The 10,364-nt window shown below is 35.0% G+C and overlaps 1 pseudogene; it reads right to left on the reverse strand.

The window, feature by feature from the left end:
• Positions 1-5,951: 5,951 nt before the first annotated feature.
• Positions 5,952-10,059, reverse strand: LOC108198310 (ABC transporter B family member 11-like; annotated as a pseudogene).
• Positions 10,060-10,364: the final 305 nt, after the last annotated feature.

Below are 10,364 nucleotides of genomic sequence, written 5' to 3' on the forward strand. Positions count from 1 at the left end.
ACCTCTATGCCGCCCACCCCCTCCATAACCACCACCTCCATCTCCATCTCCACCTCCACCTCCATTATTTCTTTAACAACACAACCTCCACACCTCCATCTTCACCAGGCCCATCTTAATCGCCGCTTCAACCTCCTTCAGATTCGTTCATACTTCTTTCTCCACCTCGACTCAACTTCAAAGGCGGAGCCGCCACTATTCCGGCAACGCTCCAACCCCCTACTTCAAGCCGCCCAAACCTCCGCTACAATCATCTTTCCTCCATCTCCACCTTCACCTCCACCATCTCCACCACTATCACCACCATCTGAATCGAAAACATGAACAGATCTGGAGATTCTAAGCTGGTTAATATCTGGAGATTGAGTTTTCACTAAATTCTGCAGCACAGATCACTAAATCCTAAAGAGATAATCACTAAATTGTACTGAGAATATCACTAACTTGTATTGGTTTCTAGTTTTTATTTTAAAATTGGTTTCTATTTGATCATGAGCCTATATAGATATATATTATAGAGGGGGTTGTTATACAGTCATCGTTGGATAGCGAACCATCAGATCTTGACCGTTGGATGAGAAAGACTCCCCGCAATGAAACATTGCGGGTACTGAGGTACCCGCAATGAAACATTGCGGGTATGAAAGTACCCGCAATGTTTCATTACGGGTAGGTAAGCACCAGCAATGTTTCATTGCGGGAACTACGAAGCAATCCAACTCCCCAGACTACCCTTCCACCACTTTAGTTTAATAAATTTTTATTTTTAATTTTAAATTAATTCCTTTCATTTTAAATATATGATTATCTTCATTAATTCAATATATATATATGTATATATATATAGGCTCATTATCAAATAGAAATTACTCTTAAAATAAAAACTAGAAACCAGTTTCCCTACCACTATTTATAACTACGGGTATCACTAATTTATACTGCACTAATCACTGTTTTTATACAGTATGTAAACAGCGATTTTTATTGTCCAAATTGAGAAAATCTACTTATCTAAACTATTGATAATCGATTATAAATGATCAATTTTATTCGTAGGAAGGTTCTTGGCGGTAGGAAACCCCAAGAGAAGTTGTGTGATGATGGTAAATAATCGTTAATTTTGTAAGTTATGATGAAAAGTGTATGTGACTATTGGTGATGATAGACAATGGTGGCAAGTCATGGAAACGTCTGGTAATGGTGGTAAGAGGTCCATTATTATGATTTGAGAGAAGATGATGGTCATATACGTTGCATATATGTGTGTATATATATTTATATCGGCGAGATATGCTATATATAAATTAGTGATATGTTATGTACAAATTAGTGATTTCTGTAGTTAAAAATAGTGATAAAAAACTGTCCAGAAACTGGTTTTTAGTTTTTAGGCTAATTTGGTTTCTATTGGAGTAGGACTCTATATATATATATTAAAATTTAAAATTTTAGGATTATTATTCATAATAATTGTATCACTATAATGTATAAATATATTAAATTATTATATCACAAATATTTTAAAATATTAATTGTTTATAATCTTAAAATATTTTATAATTAAACCCCGCAATGAAATATTGCGGATGGTGAAAAACCGGGTAAAACCCGATTTCTCCTTTGATTTCAATTGCAAGTTAGGTCACCGGTTCCCATTTGCACTGCAGACTTGCGACCATCCCATCCCCATCTCCCATCCGTTCGACACTCCCGGCTCCCATCTGCTATCTTCTGCATAATCTCGCCTCTTCATTGAAAATTAGGTACTCCCCCCCCCCTTCTCTTGAAACTGCAAGGTACAATGTACGAATCCTTACTTGGTTGTTTTGGAGTAAAAAAATAACCCCCGCAATGATTCATTGCGGGTATCTTTTAAAAAAAATACGCCCCGCAATGAATCATTGCGGGGTCTTTTTGCAACAAAAACTGTCCACCACATCCAACCACCTTTTTTATTAAATTTAAAGAAAATTATGTAAACCATACCCGCAATGAAACATTGAGGGGATAATAATATTACTTGTTTTATTTAAAATATTTTAAAAAGTTCAATAAATTGTAAGAATTTATTCTACTTTAGCTAGAAAATATTAATATATGTGTTCTTACTAATATTTCACTAATTTGAGTAATATTTATAATAATTTAGATATTTTTCTTTGATTTGTATATGTTTGAGTATCATTGATTTGCATTTGTTCGAATATATTTCAAAACACTACTTGTACATACGAGAATTGGAAAAAGTTAATAATTTGTCAAAAAACTAATTATATGTGTTCTTACTAATATTCAACCAATTTAAGTGATGTTTATTCATAATTTCGATATTTATCTTTGATTTGAATATTTTCGAGTATATTTGAAAACACTACCAGTACAAAAGAGAATCGGAAAAAGTGAATAATTTCTAATAAAATAATTCAACTTTAGCTGCAAAAAGTTAATCAACCTTAAAAGAGCATGTGAACTATGTAGTTCAAACATATATTCGATATATTTAAGAAACAAGCAGTAGTATTCAAATAAGTAAAATTATTCGTATAGCTAAAAGACATAAAATAGTTAATAAGATAAAAATATATAGAAATTAGATAGAAAATTATTCATATATTGTACTAAGAAAAATTAAAATTTTCTCACCACTTCTAATCTTAACAATATTTTTAATATAATTTAAAATGTTAAATGATAACAATTTAATTTAATAAACTCTACAAGTCATATGATATGTGAAGGGAGGGGTAAAAGGGTTCAGGGAATAAAAAGAGACTCCCTGCAATGAAACATTGCGGGGACTTGTATACCCGCAATGATTCATTGCGGGGTTGCAATGTTTCATTGCAGGGACATGTATACCCGCAATGTTTCATTGCGGGGAGTGTGTTTTTCAACCGTAGGATCACAGCAACGAGTGGTTATGATTTGGTGGCTGGAAACCGGTCTTTATCCACCGGTGGCTGTGGACCGGTTCCCTATTATAGATACATTAACAAATTTGTAGAGAATTATATACGAGTATAAATATATCATTCACATTAAGTAAAATTATATAGGATAAAATATATTAAATCTATTTTTTGATTAAAATTATATTAATATTTTATATTTTATATATAATATACACAAAAAGTACACTAAAAATACACGAAACGTTTCGGAACGGATACGGGTTTCAAATTAGGTACACGAAATTAGTAACGAGCGGATACTGGTTTCACCTTCGAGTACACAAAACACGAAAATACACGAAACTAAACGATTGCCAACTCTATATATAACATGCTTATTTCGATACAAAACAAATTAACTTACAAATTAAGGAATGTTAAGAATATTTAACTTTGCTATATCCATTACATAATTGGTAATTGAACTCCGCTGCATGACTTCATGTTTTTTTTTTCAATTTATAAGGGCATACCAGCAACATGGCCACTGTTGACGTGACGGGGCTACTGTTGTGACAGTTGCCACTTCAGCAAGTGCTGACGTGGCCGCACCGTCGTGCTGACGTGGCCGCACGGTCATGCTGACGTGACAATTTGGGCAGCCCCACATACTGACGTGGCAGTTTAGACGACCCCCGGTACTGAAGTGATAGCTAATGTGGCAATCTGGGTGGCCTCCATGCTGACATGGTGACGTGACTTCTAGCCGAGTCTCATTACTAATGTGACATTTGGGTGAAAAGGTTAGTTATGGGAAATTGATGTACCAATTGGGGATGCCTATAAAATGTATAAGGAAATCTTTGATCATTTTAAAACTAGTTTTTAGATTTTTTAGACTAATAATGTTATTTATTAGATCATCTCCATATATATATAGGCAGGTGCTCAAATGAGAACCTCATACCTATGTGAGATATGAGAACTAATCTCCTCAGTCATATATTCAATCTAATCTAACGGCCCCGCCAGGAGCATCACACGCAAATACAATACACCTTCACACACACAATCCCGCCTAATCCCTTCTGTTTTTAATATGATTTTTCCCGTCAATCGGTAAACTTTTTACACAATCGGACTTCACCGAATTTTTATTAATGCGTGGGATGGTACATGTTTATTGTGTGTGGTGAATTCTAAGGGGCCGTTAGATTAGATTGATCTAATGACTTAGATTAGTTTATAGTTTGTATTTTATTTTTGATTTGTATTAGATTGATCCAATAGTTTAGATTAGTTTTTAGTGTTTTAATCACTATTTTAAACCACAGATATCACTATTTTGTACATCGGTAATCACTATTTTGTATGTAACATATCTCTCAAATATAAATATATACATATGTATATATGAAACGTATATCACCATCATCTTCCTCATCAATGTAAATAATGGAACTCCTACCACCATTACTAGCGATTTTTATGGATTCTCACCATTGCCTACCATCACAAATAGTCACCAACACTTGTCATAATAACTTAATACAACTAGCAACTAGTGAATAGTTACCACTATCATACACCTCCACTTATCACTTTTTGTCATCAAGAACCTCACTACCACTGAAATTGATCATTCATAATCAATCACCAGTAGTTAACATAAGTAGATTTTTCTAAATTTTGAAAAATAAAAATTGTTTATTTTTCTGTGTAAAATTAGTGATTAATGCAGTACAAATTAGTGATTCCTATGGTTATAAATAGTGGTGGGGAGCCTGCTTTAGTTTGTATTTAAAAGTTGGTTTGTAATTGATCACTTCTCTATATATATATACACATACATACATATAGTCTTATTCTACCGCAAACTCTTTTGTTTAACAAACTACAAACCCAATTGAAATTTCACTCTTACCTAGGGTTAAAAATGGGGTGGGTTCGGGGCGGAGACTACATTTCTCAGCCCCACCCCATATATATTTTTCTGCCCCGTCCCCGCCCCAGCCCCATTCCCCGAGGGATATATTTTTAATCCCCATCCTTGTCCCACTGGAGATTTAATATAATTCCGCCCCGCCCCGCTGCTATATGTAATATTACATTTTAAATAATTACTTAAAATTAAGCAATTGATAATTAGGCTATGACAAAAAATAAATGGAATTAAGTAATTTGAGATAAATAGAATTAGGCTATGACAAAAAATAAATGGAATTAAGCAATTAATAATTTAAAAATTACAAATTAAAGAATAGTGTGAGTATATGTAGATCAAAAATTTAAAATTTTTAGATATAAAAAACTCTTACGTTTTTAAACTGAAAAAGTAAAATAAAATAATATCACAAAGACAAAAATAAAATAAAATTTAAGTAACACATTAACACATTTTCTGAAATAAGATGTGCTTTAGTTGTCTTCTGTAAGAGCAAGTCTTGCCTTAAATTGATGTCCTAAATTAAAATTACATTGAAGCAAATGAGTGCTCCAACAATATCCCTGTGTTGCCTTAAAACTCTAAGACATCTAACAAAGGCCTTCTTTTTGAGGCACAACTATACATGCCCTAAACTATTTTTATCAATAAAAAATAGATTTATCTCATTTCAACACATCTCTCCTCTCTCCTTTTCATTTCCCTGCAACAATAATTCAAATATATTATTATTTTAATAATAAGACACAATAATAAGGCATGTTGTTTGAGTTGATATATTAAAAGGAAAATTCTTGGTGCACATAATTGCGTACAAAATTTTATACATAATGAACGTGGTGTGTTTTAATTAGAATGAGCCCCATGTATTCACATCAACCACCCCAATTAAAACACTCCATGTCAATTCCATGTTATTATGTACAAATTTTATGTACACAATTATGTACACCTAGCAATACTCGTATTAAAATAATGTCCCAAATCATTTGGACAACTATTTTTTATTATGTCCTAGTTGGTAACATGTCCTAGTTACCGGAAGTCAGAGAGAGTTTGATATGGATCACTCATCACCCTTGCTATGTGCCTGTAAAACCCACATTCTCAGCAACTTCACCTGGGAAACGACCATTTTAAAATTTTGCAGATTACAAAAAATTACAAGGACCTATGTATCAGTAGCTGCACAACTACTAAAGTGGAAGCCTAACTATTCTGGCTTATCCAATATTTCGTGTAACCTTTGATAATACATTCATGTTGAGGTCATGTGAAGTGCAACAAGAGAAGCATACACTCCATTAGGAATGCTCACAAGCGCATTGTGATTTCCTCTTTCACCAATCACAGTATCACACCATTCTTCACAACTACTATAACATCCGCGCCTTTAATGGTGCCTAGTCATGTGCCACCACCACAGTCGTTCTATTCACCATAACTCTGTCCAATGCATCCTGGACTATTCTCTCAGATTCTGTGTCAAGCACGCTTGACGCTTGTTGCTTCATCAAGAAAAAGGATTCTCGGGTCCTTTATTATAGCCCTTGCAATCGCTATTCGTTGCTTCTGTCCACCATATAATTGCACCCCTCTCTCACCAACATTTGTGTCATACCCCTGGGGTGATGCTGATATGAAGTCATGTGTATTTGAGGATCTTGTTGCTGCAATAATCTCTTCCTCAGTAGCTTCACCATTTTTACCATAAGCAATGTTTTCACGGATGGTTACGTTGAACAGCACAGGCTCCTGACTTACCAAGCCTATCTGTTGTCTTAGCCAATTTTGCTTCAATTTCTGGAGCTCCACACCATCGAGATAAATATGACCGCTATCAGGATCATAGAACCTCTCAATCAGACTAATCACCGTAGATTTTCCACTTCCACTCTCGCCAACAAGTGCTACAGTCTGTAAGAAATTAATTCAGAGATCACATGATTAACAACTATCATAAACTCTTTTATTCGAAGAGTAACTTCTTTTTCTGTTAAGAGTTAAACTTGAAGCTGACATTCCGCAATTCAACATCACCTTTTACAGTATCTATCATCAAGCCTTCATCATTGCTGGAATCTATTTTGGGTTTACTATCAAGAATTTTGAAAATAGAAGCATCTGAGTTCTTGACCTTATCGAGATCTGGTGCCATGCCAATGGTCTGACTTACTCCAATCACAGTCATCTAGTGAGAGCAAAAAACAACCTGCAATCAAGCAAAAATTGTTGTATTGCAAGTAAAATATGAAATAATTCTTTTAGAAAAAGGGGGACAAATATTTATCACAAAATATTATTAAAAAAATACTTAAAAGGAAAACAAAAGAACAATAAGTATTTCTTTAATTCTTGAATCACACCTTGGGTCACAAAACAGATTAGTGTTTACTCTGAAAATTTCAGCAAAGTGGCTTTCCCATGCTTCTCCAGGACTGATCCGATGTAGAAAATGAAAGAGTTAACTAAGAAGATAACTGAAGAACCCATGCCGAAACTAAAACCGCTCACAATTCCAAGCCTAATTCCTGATTTCATGGGGCTATCACATTTCTTTTGGGTCATAGCCATCACTTTGTCTTTAGCACAAAATGATGCAACAGTTCTTATGCTACCAACTGCATTGTTTGCAACTTGACTGGCTTGTTCATACATCACCTGCGTGATAGAAAAAGAGGAAAAACTTGATTTTCATATCTACTAGTTCCTTTGAGATATTTCATCCTGATATGAAAAACATGTGCAGGGTACTCAGTAAGTAACAGTCAAAAAATATTGAAGCTGCTTTAGTGTACAAACCTTGGCATCAGCACTAAACCCTTTATTAAACTTTGTCTGAAGGAGTCCTTGCACAAGCATCAAAGGAAAAACCGCTACAATTACCAGTGCAAGCATCCAATTAGCAGTGAATGCTATAACAACTCCGGCTACTATTGTTGCCATGTTTTGGAAAATCAATGCCAATGCATCACCAACAAGACTCCAGACCGTTGTAGCATCAGTTGATAATCAGGCACCAACTGCTCCATTGCATTCAAGAACAATATTCAGTCTGAGAGAGCTGTCGTTTACTTAGTATAAAGTATAAACGCATCTGCAAGAATCTGTTTAAGACTTTAAGTAATTGAGGTAAAGTTGCTTCTGTAGAGGATATGCTTTGATACTAAAGAAATATGTATGCACTCCAAAAAGAAACATATGTACCTAGAGTTTGCGGGATCGTCGAACCAACTAATTTCCTGGTGCACAATCTTCTGGAATGATAGTGATTGAATTCGTTGAATTAATTTTCCTCCTGATACTCCAAAGAAATAATTCTGCACTGGTATGACTACAATGGTAACACAACCAAGACCAACATACATGAGTGCCCAAAATCTAGAATCCCTTCGTATCTTAGCATGTGGTTCAAAGAAAATATTGATGGCCTTTGATATTAATAGACCAAACAAAGGGAAGATCACATCATTGATACATGCTGCAACTGAGCCAAGGATCAAAACTGAAAGCTCCAGTTTGTTTAAATAGGCCAACCGCCACCAAATAAAATCTTCCTTCTTTTGCTTATCAGTTTCATTATTTTCTCTTCTGGTAGTGCTATTCTCACTATCTCCTAGGAGAGATTCTTCAATATGGTTGAAACCTGGAACGGAAACTAAGTATGAAGATCGACTAGACCTCTGCTTAAGGATCTCATAGTGGAAAATCCTTGGCTAGAGGAGCTGCTAATGTTTTTATCATCCTCTTCTGCTTCCACATCTCGAGTTGCTTCACCCTAATTAGTACCCCCACCTTGCATTCGGATTAACTGAGTGTAGGCACCTTCTAGATCTTTAATCAACTCATCATGAGTTCCTAATCGAGCAAACACATAAAACATTTTTAAGATAGTAAATGTTTTACTTGAGAATGTCCGCAAATATCTGTATCAGAAATGTCAAATAAAATGAAACAAGTCACCTTTCTTTACGAGTTTCCCAGCATGCACTACAGTTATAATATCTGCATTTCTGATGGTTGTGAGGCGATGAGCAACAACAGTTGTTCTGTTTGTCATGACCTTCCCAAGTGCATTCTGCACAACACTTTCTGATTCAGCATCAAGAGCACTTGTTGCTTCATCGAGAAGAATAATTTTGGGATTCTTCAGAATAGCCCTTGCAATTGCAATTCTTCGCTTTTGCCCACCAGACATCTGAGTTCCATGTTCACCTACTATTGTGTCCACACCCTGTTTACATCCCATGCGCAGTTAGAACGATTAACTTTATATATAATGGACTGTTAACTAACAACACAGTGTGACATCAAATGATCCCTTGTGAAGGCTCTAGGCTCAGGCCCAGGTCCGGATATTGCAGTCTCAGAGAGGGCCAGCAGTGGACTTACAATGAGTTGCCTCAATTAATTTCTGTTCTGCCTGGCACCATCGAAAATATAGTCACATATAAGGTTGTATAACAAAGTTCAACTTTGGTCTGACAATAGAATTTAATAATTAGCATTTCTTCTTCTTTTATTTTTTCGCTTAATAAAAATTTTATGCAATTCTAAATTGTTGACATTCAAAGCCTGTTTTAAAAATGTTCCAACACTGAGAAACGCCTACTTCCTCTTGTAGTGAGGTGTATTCATAGTAAAATTCAGCACTTCTAATTTTTATAAAGAAAAAATATTACTAAAGCTTGCAAACTTGGAATACCTCAGGTAATTTGTCAATGAACGTTGCAGCATTGGCCAGCTCAATAGCCATTCTTATCTCCTCTTCAGTACCATTTTCCTTTCCATAAGCAATATTTGATTTTACTGTTGTAGCAAACAAAACTGGTTCTTGACTCACAAGCCCCATGTTCCCTCTTATCCATTTAAAGCTGAAATCACTTCAAATCAACCCGTCAATAAGGACTTGACCAGAGTCGGGATCATAAAATCTTTCCAGAAGACTAATAACTGTTGATTTCCCACTTCCACTTTGCCCAACCAGCGCTGCAATTACACCACTCTATATGTTTAACGATAAACCTGAATATATTTGCACGTCGGGCCTTGCTGGATACCTAAAATACACATCTTTCAGCTCAATAGCACCTTTGATGTCATTCAATATAACTCCACTGGTATCATATGCGTCAATATTTGGTTTACGGTTGATTGTCTCAAACATTTTATAGGCTGCAGCCTGCCCTGCTGAAAATGCACTTGAACTTTGGCAGTGTTTGGCTTAATGAACTAGTCCAAAAAATAGTTTAAAAAAAACATATATTAGCCATGACCTGAATAACAGTTTACACACACGTAGAACTGAAGCAATGCCTGCACCAATGGCCAAGTATACATACAGAAGGCATACCTGAAGATAGATATAGAATTATGTAAATTCTATATGATTCATACAAAGTAATTCCTAATAAAACATTATATGCTTATTCTTTTAATGATATGTTCATATATCAGGCAACATTGAGAAAACTTGAATTTTAAGATAAAATTCTCATGACATAAGCGACAGTATCTCGTTTCCGTAC

Source organism: Daucus carota, chromosome 8 (assembly GCF_001625215.2).
Source record: "Daucus carota subsp. sativus chromosome 8, DH1 v3.0, whole genome shotgun sequence".
Taxonomy (NCBI): domain Eukaryota; kingdom Viridiplantae; phylum Streptophyta; class Magnoliopsida; order Apiales; family Apiaceae; genus Daucus; species Daucus carota.